General features: G+C 37.3%; 1 pseudogene; it reads right to left on the reverse strand.

The window, feature by feature from the left end:
- Positions 1-19,928: 19,928 nt before the first annotated feature.
- On the reverse strand, positions 19,929-21,801 carry LOC122108362 (annotated as a pseudogene).
- Positions 21,802-23,532: the final 1,731 nt, after the last annotated feature.

A 23,532-nucleotide genomic window follows, 5' to 3' on the forward strand; every position in this document is an offset into this window, starting at 1 on the left:
GCATGAAAGAAACAAAAACATTAAAATACATATTTGAGGTTTTGTTTTCCTAACATCACATTATCTGACTTTTTCCGCTTGACTCATACCTATACTAGATATTGCAAATAAGGGAAACCATGGGACCTATGTTTCTTTGGGCCTGGCTTACTTCACTTAATATAATTTTTTCCAAGCCTTTCCATTTCCTAACAAATGGGGAAATGTCATTCTTTCTGATGGAGGCATAGAATTCCATTGTGTATATATACCACATCTTCTTGATCCATTCATCTACTGAGGGGCATCTGGGTTGGTTCCATGTCTTAGCTATGGTAAATAATGCTGCAATAAACATAGTTGTGCTGGTAGCTTTAGTGTGGCCTTGTTTGTGATCATTTGGGTAAATGCCCAAAAGTGGGATTGCTGGGTCGTTGGGGAGCTCTATGTGGAGTCTTTTGAGGAACCTCCATACTGCTTTCCAAAGTGGTTGAACAAGTTTACATTCCCACCAACAATGAAGTAAGGTTCCTTTCTGTCCACATCCCCTCCAGCATCTGTTGTTGTTAGAGTTCTTGATTTTTGCTGTTCTAACTGGAGTGAGGTGATATCTCAATGTTGTTTTGATTTGCATTTCTTTTATGGCTAGGGATGTTGAACATTTCTTCATGTGTCTATTGGCCATCCTTCTTTCTTCTTCAGAGAAGCTTCTCTTTAAGTCTTTCGCCCACTTACTTATTGGGCAGTTGTTTCTTTGAGGATTTGTTGTTGGGTGGTTTAATTTTTTGAGTTCCAAGTATATTTTAGATATGAGACCCTTGTCCGTTGTATGGCTAGTAAAGATCTTCTCCCAGTCCGTGGGCTTTCTATTGATCTTGCTAGCTATGTCATTTGCCCTGCAGAAGCTCTGCAACCTTATACAATCCCATTTGTCCAGCCTTTCTTTGATTTGTTGTGTTTCCGGGTCTCTATTCAGAAAATTTCGGCCTGAGCCAAGGAGACGCAGGGTTTCTCCTATTCCATCCTGTAATGTTTTCAGAGTGTCTGCTTTGAGTTCAAGGTCTTTGATCCATTTGGAGTTGATTCTGGTGCAGGGTAATATATAAGGATCTAGCTTTAGTTTTCTACATGTAGTTAACCAGTTTTGCCAGCACCATTTACTGAAGAGGCTGTCTGTCTTCCATTCGTTAATTTTATAAAGCATTTTGTCATATTAATAGGAGACTGACACAACATGCTCACATTTATTATAAGGGATAAGATTTACTGGAAAAAAATCTGACCAATATCGCCCTAATGAAATGATTGATTAAATTAATATTATATTAAGACAAATCTAGTTTAAAATATCAGATATACTTCAATAAGAGGCAAAAAAATCACGTCTATGGTTTCCTATGAGAAGACAGCAGAATACAATCTGTTCCTTAAGGAAATTGACCTATAATTGACTGCATTGTCAATTTCATAAATGATGTAAGAAAACTGTAGAACAAATTACAACCTAAACTGCATGTATTAAAATTTACTTCGTCCCATGTATTCTATCTATGTCTGGTTCCCAAAATGACTTACATTTTATCATATTTTTAATTAACTTTAAGTAGTTGTATGGGAGTTGCTGTTTGACAAAGCAGCTAATGAATAGTGTTTAGTGAGGTTTTTTTTTTCTTTTTTCTCTCCTGAGGTTTGAACTCTGGGTCTGAATGCTGTTCCTGATTGCCTTTGGATGAATGCTAGAATTCTATCACTTGAGGCATAGCAGCACTTTCAGATTTTTCTGAGATTTAATTGGAAATATGAATCTCACAGACTTTCTTGCCTGGACTGGCTTCAAACCTCAATCCTCAGCCTCCTAATTATATAGGATTACAGGTGTGAGCCACTATTGCCCGGTTTAATACAATGCACCTATTTTTTTATTCGTCCTGGGGCTTGAAATCAGGGCCTTGGCAATGTCCTTGAGTTTCTTTTCCTCATGCTAGTACTCTATGACTTGTGTCATAGTGCCAATTCCAGATTTTTTGTTTATGTAGTATTGAGGAACCAAACCCAGGGCTTCACACATGCAAGGCAAGCAGTCTACCACTAAGACACATTCCCAGCCCTATACAATACCTCTTGATAATCATTATCCCTCATCCTTCACAATCCTATCTCATCCCTCAACTTACATAATTTTGTAGAATATTCACTGACTCACAATAGCATGTATAGTCACTCAGAAAATATACCACGGATCATATTTTCTTGATAGTCTTAATCATCAACATACCAACGTTATGCATTATAGAATTCTGTGATTTTAAATTCTATATTATCACTTAGATTCACCCACTACTATTCTAAAAATTTTCCTAAGGTTAATGCAAATGCAATTTGTAATTTTTCGATAAAGTAAATTATTCTTAGAATGTTAAAGAGTTGGAGTAAGAATATTACCTTCAGTTCTAGAACATTTTATCCTTACTACCCTCTCAAAATATTCCCATATTTATTACTAGTCACTTCCTGTCAACATTCTACCATACCTCTCTTGAGCAGCTGTTATTTCATATTCTTCCTCTACAGATGTGCCAATATTAAAAAGCTCATATAATTAGAAAATGTAGTCTATTTTATCCATTTTTCCCATGTAATATTACTGTTTTTACAGTAAGTCCATGTAAACTTTTCTCATGGATAGAGCATATGTATAATAGAATAACATCCTCAATGGGCATTTAAATTCTTTATTACATGTTATTGTAAAAGGTTTTGCTCTGTATATTCTTGTATATGTGTCTCATTGGACATATGTTGAAATCTATTTTGTATATAAAATTATGATTCAAAATGCTGGATCATAGAAGCAACTCTATATATAATATCTTAAAGATTGCCAGTATGTTCAACAAACTGACTATATTATTTTAAATGTCAAACACCAATGTATAAGGATTCCAATTTCTACATAATGGTTGTGCATGGCTATCTTATTGTTTCTATTTCCACTAATCTCTATATGTATGCAATGTCTATGTATGTTATGATCTTTCCATATGTTACTTGGTTGTTATTATATTACTATAGAGATATGTATTTGGATTTTTTATAACTTATTCAGGATGGTTAAAGTTTTTCATTGGCATTAATATGCTATTAATATATTTCTGATTCAAGTCTATTTAAATAAATTTATATGTTTACACACTATATGTACATATGCATATATTCATACTTATATGTGTATATATACTAATACCTATATAAGGATATACAGATGTGTATATACATGTATATAGACATATATGTATGTTATTATTTTCATTTGTCTGTAAGTTATCATTTTACTTTATTTGCCAAACACGTCCTTTATTGATTTTACTTCATTTTATTTTATGGTTGATGTTGTACAGAGAAGCCAGTTGAATTGCCGGTGACTCACCCCTATAATCCTAGCTACTCAGGAGGCTGAGATCTGAGTATCATGTTTCAAAGCCAGCCTGTGCATGAAAAGTCCATGAGACTCTTATCTCCAATAAACCACCAGAAAACCTGAAGTGGCCCTATGACTCAAGTGGTAGAACTCTAGCCTTGAGTTGAAGAGCTGAGGGACAGCACCCAGGCCCAGAGTTCAAGGCCCACAACCCCCACAACCCCCATGACCAACAACAAAAAGAATACTGACTGAAAAATCAATAGTATTAAGCAGTCTTAAAGATAGGCTCAAGTCTAAAATTTTAGTATAATCTTAGATTCCAGCATCGTTCTAGTCCAATGAGCTAAGAGCCCTCAGAATGTTGAATGAATTTCTTAGTTTATTTACACAATCACTGTAAGTATGTATTTTCTCATCTCTTTCTTTCATTTCACAAGAGAATCTGTATTTATCCTTTATGCCAAAGATCTTCTTAAGATATAGGATGTTAGGCAGAAAAAATTAGATGTATGTTTAAAGATTTTCATCTCTTAAGAGACTAAAAAGCTCAGAAGACATTTTGCTATACCTGGCATATTTCAGATGACTTAAATGTTTTGGTTCTTAAACTAAGTGAAATACGTGTAAAATGTTACAGTTTTTCCAAACAATGATTATGGCTTATACTTTTCTGCTCCAATGAGTTGAAACTTCTGACAAGATTGGAGGGCATATCGATTTCAGGGGAGAAGTGTTAATGTTAGAATGCCAAGGGAGATTCCTAAAACAACATTGCCTATCACATATCTGTTAGTTATACTTATGGCATATAAGTGTATATACCTACAAATATGATTTGAATAAGGAATGTGTGATTTACACAATTCATTCAATAACAACTAAAACCTGAAAATACTTCTATATATTTAAATAAACTAGTATATCTAGTGAGGATTTAAAAATTTTTAGAATATATATTTTAAGATATATTTCAAAGTACTGTTTATTTTTAATGGTTTATTTTTAATTGTCAGTTTGGGGGCTTGAAATCTGGACCTGGACACTGTCCCTCAGTTCTTCAGCTCAAGATTAGTGCTCTACCACTTGAGCCACTCCAGTTTTCTTTTGTCTCAATGGAGATAATATACTCACAGACTTTCCTGCGTAGGCTGGCCTTGAGCCATGATTCTCAGTTCTCAACCTCCTTAGTAGCTAGGGTTACAAGCATGAGCAACTATATCCATTAATTTCTGCATGTAACATTTCTTTTTAGTGAGAATGCTCAAAAACTTATCTTCTCACTGTGATGAAATATCTATTCTTAACTATGATCACTTTTCTTCTTGTAGTATAAAATTAATATATTAACTTTTAGTCATGGAAGTCTGCTAATTAAAGTTACATAAAACATTAATTGTAAAATGAAAGAAATTCATGGTTCTGTTTCTTCTTTTAAGTAAACCATTCTGCGTTTTGTTTTCAATTATATTTCTTTGGAAATGTGTAATATTCATTGATTTAACTGTTAAAATTGATAGCAATTACATTATATCAAGTTGATTCAAACTTGTATTTGAAAATTGCACCCTTACCACAAATATACTTCCACTTTCCTCTATCACATAATTAAAATAACAGTAAAGCAAAGATTGGCGTTAGCCATTCATGTGTAGAATCTTAGAAACTCAGGAGTCTAAAACCTGAATACTTTAGTTCAATGTCAGTCCAAACAGACAAAAATGTGAGAAAACTTTTCTCCAATTATCCAGCAAGAAGCAGAAGGTGAGAATATGGCTCAAGGAATAGAACAAAAAATTAGAGCAAAAAAATAGAGCAAACAAAAAGCTATGAGCAAAAAATTCAAGGAAGACCATAAAACATTGAGTTCCAGCCTTAAAAATGGCATATACACACAAGACAACAACAAAAAGTAATATGAACATCAATAATGAAGACAAAATAGTAGAAAAGATCATGAGGAATATGTAAACATCTGGAAGACAGAAATCATTTGACAGAATTTTGATTCATGAAAGGGAAAAGTGGCAGTCTCATTTGTACAATCTCATTGTAGTCATTTTTATTGAAACTTGGCTATTGGGTAACATGTGAAAGAGTAGATTGGATTACCTGACTTAGCAGACCTTGCTTGTGACTATGCACCATCCCACTATGCAAAATCTAAAATAATGCTTGGTAATTTAAATAAAACCTCATGTTAGAGACTGTTTGGCCCACATAGACTGAGGTCCTTATATTAAGGCTTCAGACCAGTGCTTTTGTTTATAACCACTCCTGTTTTAACAAGTTGGGACAAATAGAAGTAGTGGGTTTAATTATAAAAGGGAAGCATGCTACAGACTTATTTTTGTTGCTAAGGCTCTAACCACTTTAGATTATTTTTCAGGCCAAGCCATCCTTGAGTAATTATCGCTTACCTATGGCTTCCACAAACGTGAGATAGCAGGAAATTTCATTATATCTATCTTTCTTTGTTTTTGTAGTTCCTCACGAATTTGTGTTTTTCAGAACTGGCCCTCATATCAGTCTTCTAAATCTCCGCCTTCTAATTAGCAAGGTATATTTCATCTCAAGCTTGGATCCACATTATTTTCAATGTAAACATTCAATATTGACTTCTGTTTTCTAGATATTAAATTCTATAGAGGTTAGTATGGATCTTTATGATCTTATAAGAACATAGATAAATCCTTTGAATACTTTTTTCCAATTTATTTAAATATTTCTAGTATGACATCACAAATAGGACATTAATATGTCTCAAGTATCTTATGCAAACCAGTTAATTTAATTATTTTGTGCACATATTAAGTCCAACATAATTTTATCAAATCTATATTAATATCCAGCATTTACAGATACGTTTCTTTACCAAAAATAATTGTCTCATGTTTGCCTTTTATAATTAAACCCACCACTTGTCTTTTTTCCATCTGAAACCTGTTTTATCCTGGCAACCAACATATTTTTTTTCTCCAACATTTAGATCATGCAATAAATAAACATGATTGCCATCAAATCTAAGGTAGATTATTCCCAGTTATTGTATGCCTTAATTTTTTATTGCATTAACTCGAGTTGCCTTTTGGTTCTGTTATTAGAGAATGTAGCACAATTCGTTTCCCATTTACTTGAAGAAAGCCTGAACTGATTTCCTTTTCTTTGACTAGAGGAAATAATGCTGCTATAATCCTCTGTGTTTTGGCGTTTGGGTGAATGTTATATTTTATTTCTGTGAGACAAAGCCTGGAAAGATCAATTCCTGTGCTATACAGTGGGTATTTGCTTATTTCATATGCTAAGAACTTGTCAAATGTTTTCAGAAGTGAATTTTTCCATTTGACATTTCTGCCAGCATCCATTTTCTCTGTTTTTTGATAACATTTAGTATGGTCATTATTGTATTATTTGAAATAATTCTTATACATGTTTTATGATGTCATTTTGGTTTTAATGTGCATTTATTTGGCGACTGATGATGATTTTCTTGTGCTTATTTTTCACAAGATATACTTTGCTGGTTTCTAATTGATGTTCTTTTTAACATTAGGTTTTGAGAGTTCTATGTAGAATCTGGATTTGAGGCATTCTTCAGGTATAAGATTTATACATATTTTATCCTTGACTATGGGTACACCTCATCATCATTATAATCATCACAATCATCATCATCATCACTATCATTATTACTAGTATTACCTTTCTACATGTATGTATGGTCCTGGGGCTTGAACTCAGGGTCCCTGAAATTTCTTTTAATTTGTTAAAAATTTAACATTTCAGCCACTCCTCACTTCTGGCTTTTTGCTGATTAATCAGAAATAATATTCTCAAGGACTTTATTTTGTGTGGGGCTGGCTTCATATAGCAAAACTTAAATCACAGGCTACAAGTAGCTAGGATGAGATACATGAGCCACCTGCTTCCAACTTCTATTCACCACTTGTATATGAGCTTTCACAGACCAAATTATTTTACACTTTCATTAAGTTCTACTATATTGTTTTCCTTGCCTATAATTTTAATGCCAAATTTAAGAAAGTTTCATCTCCAAAATTGTCAAGACATCTTTCTTTGTTTTACATTTGCATCACTCATTTTGTTTTATATGCCATGTTTTAATCCTGCTTGAAGTTAATATTTGAATAAATTGTTATGTTTAAGTAAATGTTTATTTTTTAATTCTCCCCAATATTGTCTAACCTCTCACCACTTATTAAAAAGAATTGCATTTTACAAATGTTTGGTTTTACCTCTTATTAAATATTCCTTGATAATATTTATGTGGAGCTAATCTGGTGCTTTACAGACCCATTGAGCTGTACATTTTTTCTCTACAAATATAACAATTTTATACTAACAGCTTTAATATTGGACAGAGAAATATATTCCAGTTAATTTTCCTTTGTGAATGAGTCAGAGTGCTTTTCAGGTGTTTTTAGAAGTTGTCATAAACATAAATAAAACTGTGAAGCTGGACGATGTTGGCTCATGCTTGTAATCCTAGATGCATAGGAGGCTGTGATCTGAGGATTGTGGTTCAAAACCAGCTGGATCGGGAATGTCCGTAAGACTCTTATGTCCAATAAACAACCAGAAAACCAGCAGTGCCAGAGTTTCTCAATGGGTAGAGCACTCATTTGAGCTGAAAAGCATTGGGTCAGTGCCAAGTACCAGATTTCAAAAACCACGAATGACCAACAAATAGGGGAGGAGACAATTTATATCTTGGCTCAATTGTATCCTCCAATCCACAAAAATTATATGTCTCCATTTATTTTGATTTTTGCTTTTATATACAGCATTGTATAATTTTCAATGACAGTGGGTGAACAGCACTTTAATAATTTTGACGATATGTGAAGGTAGCAGAAAGAAATTCACAGAAAACAGTTGAAAAATAAAGGGCAATAAGAATGGAGAAAAAAAACAGGTTAATCAGGCCCTTGATCAATATGAGAGTGTAAAGTATTTCAATAAGATTTCTTCATACAATTAATATACATCAATTAATAAATATCTTCCAAAGGCATTTGTATTCAAGTATGACATAAAGGATATATACAGATTCTGTGGTGAAATGAAAGATAGATGATAAAATACATATAGTAACTGTGTAAATAAACTAAGAAATCTGGTTAACATTCTGAGAACACATGGCTCATTAGATGAGAAGGCTGTTGGCATCTAAGATAATACCACAATGTTAGACTTGAGCCTAACTTTAAGACTGATTAATACTTTTGCTTTTTGAGTCAGTATTCTTTTTGTTGTTGTTATTGGTGGTGGTGGTCGTCGTGGGCCTTGAACTCTGTGCCTAGGTGCTTTCCCTCAGCTCTTCAGCTCAAGGCTGGAGCCATAGCACCACTTCCAGTTTTCTGGTGGTTTATTGGTGATACCAGTCTCATGGACTTTTTCTGCCCAGGCTGGCTTTGAACCGCGATCATTAGATCTCAGCCTCCTGAGTAGCTTGGATTATAGGTGTGAGCCCCCAGCACCAGGCTTCAGTCAGTATTCTTAGTACAAGGAAAAAATATAAATGGTTTGGAACCAAGCTGTAGAAGACTGCCTTTTTTGCTTTAGAAGAGAGCTGTCAGATACCTTATGAGTAGATAGATTTAACAAAAATTGAACATATCAGTCCACACTGAATGCTACCAAACATTTTGCAAAGTTCCGAAAATGATAAGAATATTAACTGTAATAATTACCTCGATAATAAAGGACATGTTTGAGTGTTCTGTTTTTATTGTTACTGTTGTAAATGTACATGCCATTTTATTCATTTTTGTTGTTATTTCCTTTGTATGTTCTTTCCCCTATGGCATATCCCCTGTTGTCACTGTACTCAGTTATGGTATCCTGCATCTTGTATATACATGTCTAATCTGGGGAGGGGAAGGAGAATTACAAAACTGTGAAACAAGGACACAGGATGACACATTGCAACATACTCAGAAGACAGTATATTGGAAATGAACTTTACCACTTCATGCAGTGAGGGGTGGGGAGATAGGAATGTGAGAGCTGGGGGAGGGAAGGGATAGTGGGACAACAACAAGGAAGGGAAAGGGTAACAATGATCAACAATAATATACTCATTGCCTTACTCATGTAACTGTAACCCCTCTGTACATCTTAACCATAAAATAAAATAAAGTAAAATCAATAAAGGACATGTTTGGCAAATAAAGTAAAATGATAATTTACAGAGAAATGAAAATAATAATATACATATATGCCTGTATATATGCATATACACATATGTATATTCGTATATGTATACATATATAGGTATTTGTATGTATACACATATAAGTATGAATATATGCACATGTATACATAGTGTGTATACATATTCATTTACTTAAAACACTTGAATCAGAAATATATTAAGAGCATATTAATACCAATGAAAAAAATTAACCATCATGAATAAATTATCAAAAAAATGAAATACATATCTCTATATTAATATAACAACAACCAAGGAACATATGGAAGTATCATTATATACCTAGAAATTGCATACATATAGAGATTAGTGGAAATAGAAACAACAATGAGATTGCACTGCACAACCACTATGTAGAAATTGGAATTCTTATACATTGGTCCTTGGCACTTAAAATGATACAGTCAGTTTGTTAAACATACTGGCAATCTTTAAGATATTACACATAGAGTTGCCTCTATGATCCAGAGTATTTTTTGTTTCCTTTTTGGTCAGTCGTGGGGCTTGAACTCCAGGCTGGGGCACTGTCCCTGCACTCTACAGCTCAAGGCAAGCACTCTACCACTTGAGTCACAGTGCCACTTCAGTTTTCTAGTGGTTTATTGGATATAAGAGTCTCACGGACTTTGCTTCCCAGGCTGGTTTTGAACCGTAATCCTCAGATCTCAGCCTCCTGAGTAGCTAGGATTACAGGCATAAGCCACCGATGCCCAATTTGATCCAGCATTTTGAATCATAATTGTATATACAAAATATATTTCAACATATATCAAATGAGAAACATTTACAGGAATATACATAGCAAAACCTTTTACAATAACATATAATAAAATATTGAATTGTACATTGAGGATGTTATATAATTATTCACATGCATACAAAACAATATACTCCATCCATGAGAAAAATTTTCATGGTCTTACTTTGGAAACAGAAATATTACATGGGAGAAATGGATAGACTACATTTTATAATAATGTGAGCTTTTTAAAATTGGCACATCTGTAGAGGTAGAATATGAAATAATAGCTGCTCTAGAGGAGGTAGGTTGAAATGATGACAGGAAGTGACTATTAATAAATATTGGAGTATTTTGAGAGGGTAGTGATGATAAAATGTTCTAGAACTGAAGCTGATGTTCTTACTCCAACTCTTTAACATTTTAAGAATCATTGTACTTTATTGAAGAATTACAGAGTGCATTTGCATTAACCTTAGGAAAAATTTTTATAATAGTAGTGTGTAAATCTGAATAGTAGTGTGTGAAAATTTAGAATTTAAAATCCCAGAATTCTGTAATGCATAACTTTAGAATGTTGATGAATAAAACTATCAATAAAGTATAATCAGTGATATATTCTCTGAGTGATTATATATGACATTGCAAGTCAGTGAATATTCTACAAAATTATGCAAATTGAGGGATGAGATAGGTTTGAGTAGAATGAGGGATAATGATCATCAAGGTGCATTGTATTGGCCATGGAATGTGGCATAGTGGTAGACTGCTTGCCTTGCATGTGTGAAGCCTTGGGTTTGATTCCTCAGTACTAAATAATTTTTTAAAAGCTGGAATTGGCAATATGACACAAGTTGTAGAGTGCTAGAGTGAGGAAAAGAAGCTCTTGGGCATTGCCAAAGCCCTGAGTTCAAGCCCCAGGACTACCAAAAAAAAAAAAAAAGGCTCATTGTATAAGCCAGGCACTAGCTGCTCACGCCTGTGAGCCTCAATAATCAGGAGGCTGAGGATTGTGATTTGAAGCCATCCCAGGCAAGAAAGTCTGTGAGATTCTTATCTCCAATTTAATCTCAGAAAAATCTGAAAGTGCTGCTATGCTTCAAGTGATAGAGTTCTAATGTTCATGCAAAGGAGCTCAGGGACAGCGCCCAGACCCAGAGTTCAAACCTCAGAAGACAAAACAGAAAAAAAAAAAAAAACCTCACTAAACACTATTCATAAACTGCTTTGTCAAACAGCAACTCCCATGCAATTACATAAAGTTAATTAAAAATATGTTTAGAATAAGAATACAAATCATTTTGGGAACCAGACATAGATAGAATATAGGGGACAGAGTAAATTTTATATCACACAGATTGAGTTGAAATGTGTTCTTCAGTCTTCTTACATCATTTATGAAATTGACAATACACCAAATACAGGTCAATTTCCTTGAGGAATAGATTGAATTCTATTGTCTTTTCATAGTAAACCATAGACGTGATTTTTTTGTCTCTTATTGAAGTATATCTGGCACTTTAAAGTAGATTTTTCCTAATATAATATTAATTTAATCAATAATTTATTAGGGTGATGTTGGTCAGATTTTTTCTAGTAAATCTTATCCCTTATAATAAGTGAGAGCATGCTGTGTCAGTCTCATATCAATATGACAAAATACTTTATAAAATTAACTTAAATTGGGGAAAGATTAATCTTGGCTTCTAATTTTATACATTTCAGTACATGTGTCTTATCCTCCTTGCTTTTGGTTGGTGGTGGCACAGTACCCTATTTCAGGAACATGTGATGGAATATATGTATTCATGGAAGCCAGGAAGTAAAGAAGAGGTGGAATAGGAGTGGGAGAGGGAAAAAGAAGAGGAGGGGAAGAGTGAGAGCAAAATGGAAAAGGAGAAGGGGAAGGAGAAGGAAACAGAGAATAAAAAGAAGGAAGAGGAGGAAAGGAATTTGATCTTAACATCCTCTTTGATCACAAGTTCTCAGTGACCAAATCTATACAACTATGCCCACTTCAAAGGGTTCACTTCTTTAAGGTAACATAATGAAAGCTAATTATTAATCCCAACCCTTTATGACTTCAGATTTAATTTCTAGAGTGGTGGGTAGATATTTCTACAGATTTCAATAACATCTGTTCCTAAATATTGACTTGAATTAATCAGAGAAACTATTTGGCATGGAGGTGGTTTGGTTATACCATTGCTGGAGAGATGAATCAAATATTTTGAGTGTAAATACATTTTATTTAACAGATAAGGAAGCTTCAAGAGATTTCATTTTGTGACCTTCAAAAATGACTATTTCATCTAACTCATAATGACTTGAATTTTTCATAAACTTTATGGCATCTCCATTCAAGTTTTTGTCATCTATAGTGAGGTTCTTTCTTTCTACTTGAAGGAAAAAATTAATATTATCATGATCATTTATTTCTTAAATATTTTATAGAGAGTAGATATAATATGAATTTCCTACCATTCAAAAATAAGTTATATTCAAGTCTATAGTGTAATGCCAAGGTTGCAGGATCCCTCAAAAGAAGACCACCAAGAGTCAGACTATACAGCTGTTTTATTTAAATGGGCTGCAGCTTGGCCTCTTCCTACACTCTGACATAGCGGGACCGAGGAGGAGAGCCCCGAGCTAAGGATTTGCAGGTCTTATATAGGCACACAATCAACCAGGTGTTTTGATTACAGCCTCAAACTTTAACCTTTCATTCCCCCCCTTGACTTATGGTCCTGAGCCACAATCTTGTGGCTCTGGCCCAAAACTAAACTCCAACAGCTCTTGATCTTGAACGAGTATACCAATAACAATCAGTCCATTTTTCTTTTCTTCATGAGTGGTTGGGTAGGATGCTTGGAGACTTCCCATCTTTCCCCACGGTTGTCCAAGACAAAGGGGTCAGCTGGTCAGGTGTGGAAACAGTGGATCCAAGCAACAATGCCATCCACCTTAAGGGCAGTAGGTGTAGCCAGTAGCACCATGTAAGGTCCCTTCCACCATGGTTCCAGAGATCGCAAGTTGTGCCTTTGAACAAACACCCAGTCCCCTGGTTTAAACAAATGCGGAGTATGAATAGAAGCAGAATCATATAATGCTCTAAGCTGGGGCCCCATACTCTTATGCACCAGCTGTAAATAGTCAAGCTTACACAGAAATTCAGTATCATCCAAATCAGCAAGCAATTCAGTCTGAAGGCTAGGGATAATGAGTGGAGGGTGTCCATACATTATCTCAAAAGGAGTAAAGCCAAGCCGATAGGGTGAATTTCTTATTCTAAACAAGGCAAAAAGAAGGAGCGATACCCAGTCTGCACCACTCTCCAAGGCCAATTTAGTCTCTTTTAGAGTCTGATTCATTCTTTCTACCTGCCCTGAACTCTAGGGTCTATAAGCACAGTGCAAATTCCAATCCGTCCCCAGTACCGCGGCTATTCCCTGACTTACTTTTGAGACGAAGGCCGGTCCATTGTCTGACCCAATGGTGGATGGGAAGCCATACCTGGGTAGGATTTCTTCCAGGATCTTCTTAGTCAACACGTTCTCGGTCTCATGCTTTGTTGGGTAGGCTTCAACCCATCCTGAATAAGTATCTACAAAAACTAGCAAATATTTATATCCAAATTTATCAGTTTTAATTTCTGTGAAGTCTACTTCCCAATGCACACCTGGCCTATCTCCACGGAGGCTAGCTCCTTTTGTAACAGGTTGATTGGGGGCATTGGTGAGCTGACAGGCTTTACAATTTTTAACAATGTCCTCAATGAGTTGATTTCCTTGCCTAATTTTTACTTCTGAGTGTCGGAGCAAGTCCTGCATTGTTCGAGTTCCCTCCCCAATTTTCCACCAGTCTTTGTTTCCTTCTGTGTCTAGGGGTTTATAGGCCATGGGAATTTTCTTTATCCACTCCAAGTCTTCCTGGGAGTACTGAGGCTCAGGAGGCAACACGTGGTGGTCATTGCCTCAAACTTTAACCTCTCAATAAGAATAATTGGATAAGTGATGGAATATCTTGCTTTAGTTCAGATTTAAAGTTTAATTTTCAAAGTGCCTTATAGTTCAATTTTGGCAATCAAAATGAAAAACAGGCATGTTTTATCCTCAAGAATGTCATTATCTTTATCTGATTTGGGGATGGGAATGGAAATCACAGATATGGTGAGATAAAGGACAAATGCATCAGTGATCCTCAAAAAAACATTATTTTGGAAATGAATTTTACAACTTGTGGGGGAGGATGGGAGTTGGGGGGAAAGCAGGAAAAACCAAGGGAGAGGGTACACTGCTTAGAAGAAATAGACTATTTCCTTAGTTCTGTAACCCCTCTCTATATACTTTACAATAAAAAATTAAATAAAAATAAATAAATTTTTAAAGAAATCAAAAAAAAGAATGTCATTATTTTATGTAAAATAAACCTAATATTAATTCAGTGTAAATAAGAAATCAAATCCTTATGCAATGCATCGATTCCATAGATTATGAAATATATTGGTAAAATTAATAAAACTTGTATTAAGTATGTTACTTAAGACATGAAGCAAGTGATAATTTTGTTTTCTAGGTGACCATATAGAAATCAAAGCCCAAAGATTCCAGAGTTCTTTGTGATTGATACGTGTCAATTTACACATATGCTTGTCTCATGTCAATGTTATTTCAGCATAACTGAGAACAGAACTAAATAAAAATATACTCAAATGTTTAGCTTTATTTTGTTACTAAATATGTCATTTTATATCTCTCTATTTTATTTGAAAAATCTGGTAAATTTATTTAAGTCATATCAACAATAATGAGAAATAAACAGGATCTACCTCCTTAAAAGACAATGAATAAGAAAAAAAAATGACTCTTTAGTTTTGTTCCAAGGCTGAATTAAGCCAGGCCCAAAGAAACATAGGTCCCATGCTTTCCCTTATTTGCAATAACTAGTATTTGTCTGAGACAAGCAGAAACGGTCAGATAAGTTTATGTTAGGCAAAATGGAGCCCAAAACAAGGATTCAAATGATTTTTCTTTCTTGTGATTTTTTCTAACATATTTATAAGATGATTTCTTTGTTGCTTTGTATGTCTCTTCCCCACAGTATAACCCCTGTTTTCACTGTATTTGATGTTGGTATACTTTGTAGAGGGGGACGAAAAAAACTTATTGTTTAAATAGTAATAAAGGTGGACCCATTGGAATAAAAAGATGTACAAGCCATTTTGTTGAAAAACGAACTTTACAACTTTGGCGGAGGGGGACTGGGGTGGTCATGGGAAAGGAAGCGAAGGGGAAACAAAAGAGGAGGCAACAATGCTTGTTAAGAAATGTACTCATTACCTTGCCCATGTAATGGTAACCCCTCTGTACTGTATTTTCACAATTAAAAATAAAGGAAAAAAAAGAAAGAAAAAAGTGAAACAACAAAGAAAAAAATTGAACCTCATTTTGCATTTTGTCTTTGTATATTGTGGTGCTTTGCAATTGTGTATTATGTGACTATCCCATAAATCTGGGCTCAAATCACTAGGGCTACTGGAAGAAAATTTCAAAATCTAAAGCAGGTAACACAGCTGTGCAGTTGTTTGTGGGTTTCACTACAGTAGCAGGAGGGCATTGTTATACCTGGACTGGAGACCCTCCAAAGATCACCAGAGACCAAGATCAATGTAAGTGAAAAAAGAGTCGTTTATTTGCAAGTTCAAGCTTGGTCCTCCATGCACTCGGTAACCCGTGACACTAAGAGGTCCCGAGCATAGAATTAGTACAGTTTTTATGGTATTGAATAAACAACCTTAAGGGAGTATTACATGAGATATTACATGATTGGTTAATATTTTAAGCAAATTAAGCTACACATACATGATTGGTTATTATTAATACTGACTTGTTATTGACGGGTACCACCTGGCCACTGGGTCACCGTGTCTCGTATAGACACCCAGTGTTTGGTTGATGTATCCAGAGAAAATTCCTGTGGCTTGCCCAAGGATTACATATGTTTCAGTTGCCTGGCAATTGTTTTCTTTTCTATATCATTTCTGGGTCAAATTCATGGTTCTTTCTATAATCCGTACCTCACAAGATGGTTGCTAATCTGTAATGGAGTTACTTAGTTCTTTATTGTGCCTCTTTAAGTCTTAGACTCTTCATTCCCCCCTTTCTATTATGCACCTGAAAGGCTAATCATTGTCCTTAAGGGCCTGCGTTATGTCTTTTATCAGGGATTAATTGATATGGCATTCTCAAGACCATCAGTTGTATGGTATTGACTCGTTTCTTAACACACATCACTAGTCGATTTACAACACAAGGCCCTATTGTGAACACAAGCACTAGAATGATAATGGGACCCAACAGAGTGGATATTAATGTAGTAATCCAAGGGGAATAGTTAAACCATGATTCAAACCATCCTTCTTGCTGTTCCCTTATTCTTTAACAACTCGAGTGATTTGCATAGAAGCAACATTGTTCCCTAGGACAGCACATAGACCTCCTTGCTGTAAGAAAAGTCCAGCCCTTGACTGTTTTGTAATGCTACCTCAGATAAGGAATCATGACATTTTTGAAGGTAGGCTGGAGAACTTTCCAGGTTTTTTATATCCTCATCTATAGAAGCACAAAGGTTAGAGTAGGGTGTTCTCTGAGTAACCAGGGATGCTACTCGAGTTCCTACCCCAGCTAAGCCCACCAGAGCCCTGATACTCACGGCATTTATTATTTCTATTTTAGCTTTTCGGGGTCAGTAGCTTGCTGCGGACATTTTTTATCATCTTGTCTTCCAGAGAATTGTAAAGTAGTCGTGGGATGAGTTGCACCATGACACAAAAGCTGTGGGTCCTATTTAAAACTTCCAGTGCACAAAAGGGGTTAGGCCAGTTGAACATGTCTACCAAACATCTTGGGGAGGTAATCAATAACCTTCCTCAGGAGTCCATTCTTGGGTCTGATTACATAAGTGAGTAAAAATAGTACTCATCCTACACATAACCGTTGTCCTATAACTGCCTTTAGGGTAAATTTTGCCTCTTTTTATTCCCATCTGCATGATTTACTTGTTTTAGTTACATTCTGTACCACTGCAATACTCTCATAAAATGGGGGTGTCATATCAGAACACATCCAACGTGTTTTGGTAATATCAGGGCGGGTCTGCTTGATTACATTATAAGTTTGAACCAACAGCTGCCATAGAGAATCCTCCAGCAAGGCGATGTTCTCCCTGATGGGGTCTCCTCTTTTCAGAAGAGATGGGGTCACTACAGCCTGGGGCTTTTTCTTTTCACTTGCTTTGGCTTTTGTGGCAGAAACCGGTCTTAAAACAGTGTTTGTTCCCATTACTGAAGGGAAATAGCTAGCTGTGGCAATTGCCTGTAGACTTCTAAGTATGTCAATGTGAGTCTCTCCACATCGGTAAAATCTTAGTCCCCAAGTCTTTCCTAATTCCCATCCTATGACTTGTTTGCCCTTGTCTGTGAACCGAACTTCCACTCAGGCATCAGAATCCTGGGGAACCCTAATTTGTTGGTGCACAGGCATCCCATTAAACTGGATCCCCGCTGGCCCTGATTTAGTAAAAGTAACAAGGTCTCATCCTTTTCCTTTCCATTTTCCTGAGGTACTTGTTTTGCAGCCCCAGCTCTTACAGTAAAAGTCCTCTTGTCCTCCACAATTACTAGTCCTGCCTTCCCCTGGGCAAACATATCAGTGTCTCCGTCTACACTCAACAAGCCTAGGTCCTTCCCATACTCCCTCAGCGAGCTGTCACAAATTAAATGTAAGCCTGTCTCGAAACCATAGGGAGGGTCCCTCTTTCACAGCCAGAGGGAATGGTTTGTCCATTACATGATTACTAATAATCCAAGTCCAATTATATGGGCGATTAGGATTGCAGGCACCCACTATAATTTCAATACAATTTCCAAGTAAGGTATAAGTCAACAACCATTTCATGACTTTGTCTTTTTATGGCTCAATTTGAGCTTTAAGGATTGTCTTTGGAAAGTGAGACTTATCACTCTGGGTTCTCTCCAAAATCGGTTATGGGATCTGCAGGCTTCGTATGCAAATGGTGGATCCAGTTAGTGATGCCGTTGACTTTGAGGACAGTTGAATTCGTCAAGATGACCACAAAGGTCCTTTCCACCGGGGTTCCAGGTTTTCCTGTCAGTGTCTTTTCACCAGGACCCAGTCCGGTGGCAGAAGTGATGTGGGATCGGTGGAGGGCCTGACTCGTACAGCACATTCAGTGTAGGCCAGACCTAAAGGCGGGTCCTCTACAGGACCCTGAGAGAGAACAAAAGTTCAGAGTCATCATCTTCCCTAAGAAACTGCTCTGAAAATTAGGAATTATGGGAGGGGGCATTTCGAATACAATTTCATAGGGGGAAAGACAAATTTTCAAAGGGGAGTTTCATACTCTGTATAAGGCAAAGGGAAGGAGTGTTACCCAGTCACCACCAGTCTCCATGGTCAATTTGGTCAGGGTCTCTTTTATAGTTCTATTCATCCTTTCTACCTGTCCTGAGCTTTGGGGGTCTATAAGCGCAATGCAGTTTCCAATCTGCCCCAAGAGCATTAGCAAGTCTCTGACTTACCTTTGACACAAAGGCTGGTCCATTATCTGATCCTATCATACTAGGGAAGTCAAACCTGGGTAAGATTTCTTCCAGAAACTTCTTAGCCACCACCTGTGCTGTTTCACACTTTGTAGGAAAGGTTTTTACCCATCCTGAAAAGGGAAAACTAATAGATATTTATATCCATACTTGCCAGGTTTGATTTCTGTGAAGTCCACCTGCCAGTAGATTCCTGGTTTATCTCCTCTTTTCCGACTGCCTGGTCCTGCCTGAATTTTCCCTGCATTAGTCAGCTGACATGCCTTACAGTCCCTGACAATCTGTTCTATTTTAGCATGACTATTCTTGACCCTTAGACCAGTATTTCTCACCATGTCTTGCATCTTCCTCGCACCCATGTGGGTGCTCGATGCATTTTCAGTAGTATTTTACTCCCTAACTGTTCTAGCAAGATAATGTTGCTCTTAGAGTCTCTCCATCAACCATTCAGGCATTGTGCCATTGTTAGTCGATCAATCCATTTTAAATCTTCTGTGTTATATGTAGGAGTGTCCAGGAGAGTTCTTGCACCGGGGTCTGGGAGGTTTATCATCATTATAGAGTCTTTTTGTGTTGTCACTTCCCGGGCAGTTCTGTGGGCCAGGTTATTGCCTTTACTCACAGCATCTTTACGTTTTTAATGTCCATGGAAATGAACAATGGCCAACTTCTTAGGCAACCAAAGAGCAGAGATTAAGGCCAAAATTTCATCTTTATTTTTGATGGACTTTCCCTCTGCTGTCAGTAATCCTCTTTCTTTGTAGATAGCTCTGTGTATATAAGCCATTGCAAATTAATACCGACTAACACTGTACAGAGTTAGTCTTTTATTCTTTCCTAGCGTTAGTGCTTGGGGTCAGGGCTATTAATTCGGCTCTCTAGGCTGACGTGCCTATGGGCAGAGGTTCGGCCCAAACGACATCACTCTCAGTCACTACTGCTGCTCCCGCATACCTATGTCCTTGATGAACAAAGCTGCTCCCATCTGTAAACCACACGGGTTCAGCATCTGGTAATGCTGATCTCTTAAGTCCTCTTGGATATTATGGACTTGCGCCAGGATCTCCGAGCAATCATGTAGTGACATGTCTAGGTCTGGATCTGGTAGAAAAATCACTGGGTTGACAGCTGAGGGAACCTGGAAATTAATTCTGAGAGGAGTGAGTAGCAGTCCTTGGTAATGGATTACTCAGGCATTGCTGAGCCATCGATCTGGTGGCTGCTTTAACACACTCTCAATAGCATGGGCGTGGTCACATAGAGTTCCTGTCCCATAGTTAATTTGCATCTTTAACCATTAGAGCAGTAGCCACTATCATTCTCAGGCATGGTGGCCATCCTGCTGCCACCAGTCTAATTTCTTTGAAAAGTAGGCTATTGGTCTTCTCCATGGGCCTAGATATTGGCTTAGGACTCCTTTCATAATCCCATTATGTTCATCCACATACAAATAAAAGTATTCAGTTGTATCAGGGAGTCCTAATCCTGAGGTTGACAATAAGGCATTTTTATCTGTTCAAAGGCTTGTTCAACCTACTTCATCCATAAAAACAGCTGCTTTTCTTTGGTAGCCTCATAAAGGGGTTTAGCCAACTCCGCAAACCCAGCAATCCACAGACAGCAAAAGCCTGCTGAGCCCCAAAGCTCCCTTACCTGGTGCTGAGACTGGGGTGTTGGAATTTTAAGGACAGTTTCTTTTATTCCTTTTGTAAGCCACTGCTGCCCCCCTTTCAATAAATATTCCAGGTAAGTTACCTCTGATTTGCAGATTTGAGCTTTCTTGGCCAACACTCAAGAAACCAAGGCTTCCCAAAGTCTGGAGTAAATCCTCCATTCCTCGGCTGCATTCTCTTTCAGATTTAGCAGCAATTAATAAGTCATTCACATATTGCAACAAAGTCAAGCCAGGGTGGCCTCCCCTAGCCTCACCTAAGTCCTCATGCAGGGCTTTGTCAAAGAGTGTAGGTGAGTTTTTAAATCCTTGAGGAAGTCTTTTCCAGTTCAGCTGTCCATTAATATCTCTTTCTACATCTGTCCACTCAAAGGAGAAGAGATCTTAGCTTTTAGCTGCCAAGGGTAGGCTGAAAAAGGCATCTTCTAAATCTAATACTGTGTACCACTGCCTATAGGGAGGCAGGGTGCTCAGGAGTGTGTAGGGGTTGGGTACAGTCGGGTGAATGTCCATTACCCATTTGTTGACCTCCCTTAAGTCTCTACTGGCTTATATTCATTGGAGTGGGGCTTACAGACTGATAGCAGGGGAGTGTTCCATGCCGACTGACGATACCCAGTTCTAGCAGACACCTAATGTGGGGCGTTATTCCTACCCATGCCTCCATGGATATAGGGTACTGCCAGACTCTGACTGGGTCAGCTCCTGGCTTTACGTCAATGAATAGAGCTGGTCTATTCTTTGCTAATCCCACTCCTCCAGTCTCTGCCCATGCTTCTGGATACCTTTCCAGCCAGTAGGTGATTTCTTGGTGAGGAGCCTGGGGTGATTGGTGCAACCAGTAATCGTCTTCCAGGCTCAGAGTCAGCCGTTGTATTGGTCTCCCTTGGGCATCTGTTGCCTGGGAGCCTTCTGGATAGAAGTCAATCTGTGCTCTGACCTTAGTCAACAAGTATCTTCCTAATAAGGGATAAAGACTCTCTGGGATAACTGAAAATGAGTGAGACACTCGTCCCGTCACCAGATCCACTGTTCTTTGGGTGGTCCATGAGTATCGTTTAACTGATGTGACCCCTTGCACCCAAGAAGTTTTGTTCGAAAGTATTCCGTGGGGCTTTATTACTCCTTGGGTCATTTTGAGTAGTGGTCATATCCCAAATTGCTGAAAGCACCAGCTATTTCGTTTTGTGACAATTGTAATTACTTTTCTCCTTTCCTCTGGTCTTATGTGTGAATTGACATACATTGAAATGGGTCAGAACCAGAATGCACCTCGCACTCCCCTTACCTTCCTAACAACTAATTTAAAGAATGTTAAGGACAGAGCTAACAATGTCCCAAGGTGTAAAGTGTGGACTGGCTGGTCTGTCTAAGATCCCAAAGGGGATCTAGCAGTGGCAATCGATAGATTACCTGACTCTAGCTTTGCTTCAAGTGGGCCAATCTTTCTAGGCCAGATTTCACTCTTCGAGGTGGAAATATAAGGGAGTCTGAAAGAGAAAGTAGCTATTATTGGACGAAGTAACAGAGCGAAGACTGACAGCCTCAAATGGAGACAAACAGGGTCTCTGGGCATCCACCTCTGGATGAACCTGAGTGAGGAAATGTTTCATAATACTCACATTACAAACACACAGACATTAGGACAAGACACACATTTAATAGCATGCCCATGTTAGACTGTCAGACAGAAAGTGAAGGATTACAGACACGATAAATCCCAAATGTCCTCACTAGTGGACAGTCTACCTTGTAAACTATCAGACAGAAAGTTTCTGACAACAAACAGGCCCAAGTGTCCACACTAGTGGATAGTTTACCTTCCCGGGGAACTAGGCGACCTCTCCCACCAGTCCAGTTGGCTGCCTTATAGCACTATCCGACAGGACTTCTTGCCAATTCCAATACCAATCCTGCAGGACACACAGACCCCAGACAGTTACAAAGCGGCAATGCCTTAACTTACCGGCCATTCTTTGCTACTCTCTGATCAGGTGTCTGGTTGGGTTTATGGGTTTATCCTGGACGAGCCCCCATCTGTTAAACGTCCTCCAAAGACCACCAAATTCAATGTAAGTGACAAGACTGGTTTATTTGCAAATTCGAGCTTGGTCCTCCGTGCACTCGGTAACTGCTGACACTAAGAGGCCCCGAGCATAGAATCAGTACAGTTTTTATAGTATTGAATAAACAACCTTAAGGGAGTGTTACATGAGAAATTACGTGAGTGGCTAATTTAAGCAAATTAAGCTACACATACATGATTGGTTATTATTAATACTGACTTGTTATTGACGGGGACCACCTGGCCTCTGGGTCACCGTGTCTTGTATGGCCACCCAGTGTTTGGTTGATGTATCCAGAGAAAATTCCTGTTGCTTGCCCAAGGATTATATATGTTTCAGTTGCCTGGCAATTGTTTTCTTTCCTGTGTCATTTCTGGGTCAAATTCATATTTTTTTTTTTTAATAATCCGTACCTCACAAGATGGTTGCTAGTCTGTAATGGGGTTACTTAGTTCTTTATTGTGCCTCTTTAAGTCAGACTTTTCAGCACAAACTCTACAAAGGAAATAATTCCAGTTCTTTGCAGGCAAGGATGTGATGAAAAGCATACTTTTACCGTCATACATGAAATAAGAAGACACACTTTAAAAGCTTACTAAGTGATCAGTCCTTAAATAACAGTGCCAGTTTTAAGGCACTCTAGATAATTCAAGTCCTTTACCTCCCCACTACCATAACTGCCATTCACAAATCATTGCCAAGGTGAATTTCCAGTTCTTTTTGATATTTCGAATGGCTTAGGAGTAACATAAACAATAATTCAACTGGTTGAGAAATTTTAATTTAGAATAAGCAAAAAA

The sequence above is a fragment of the Dipodomys spectabilis genome, unplaced genomic scaffold (genome assembly GCF_019054845.1).
Source record: "Dipodomys spectabilis isolate Male_0828 unplaced genomic scaffold, ASM1905484v1 ptg000058l, whole genome shotgun sequence".
NCBI lineage: Eukaryota > Metazoa > Chordata > Mammalia > Rodentia > Heteromyidae > Dipodomys > Dipodomys spectabilis.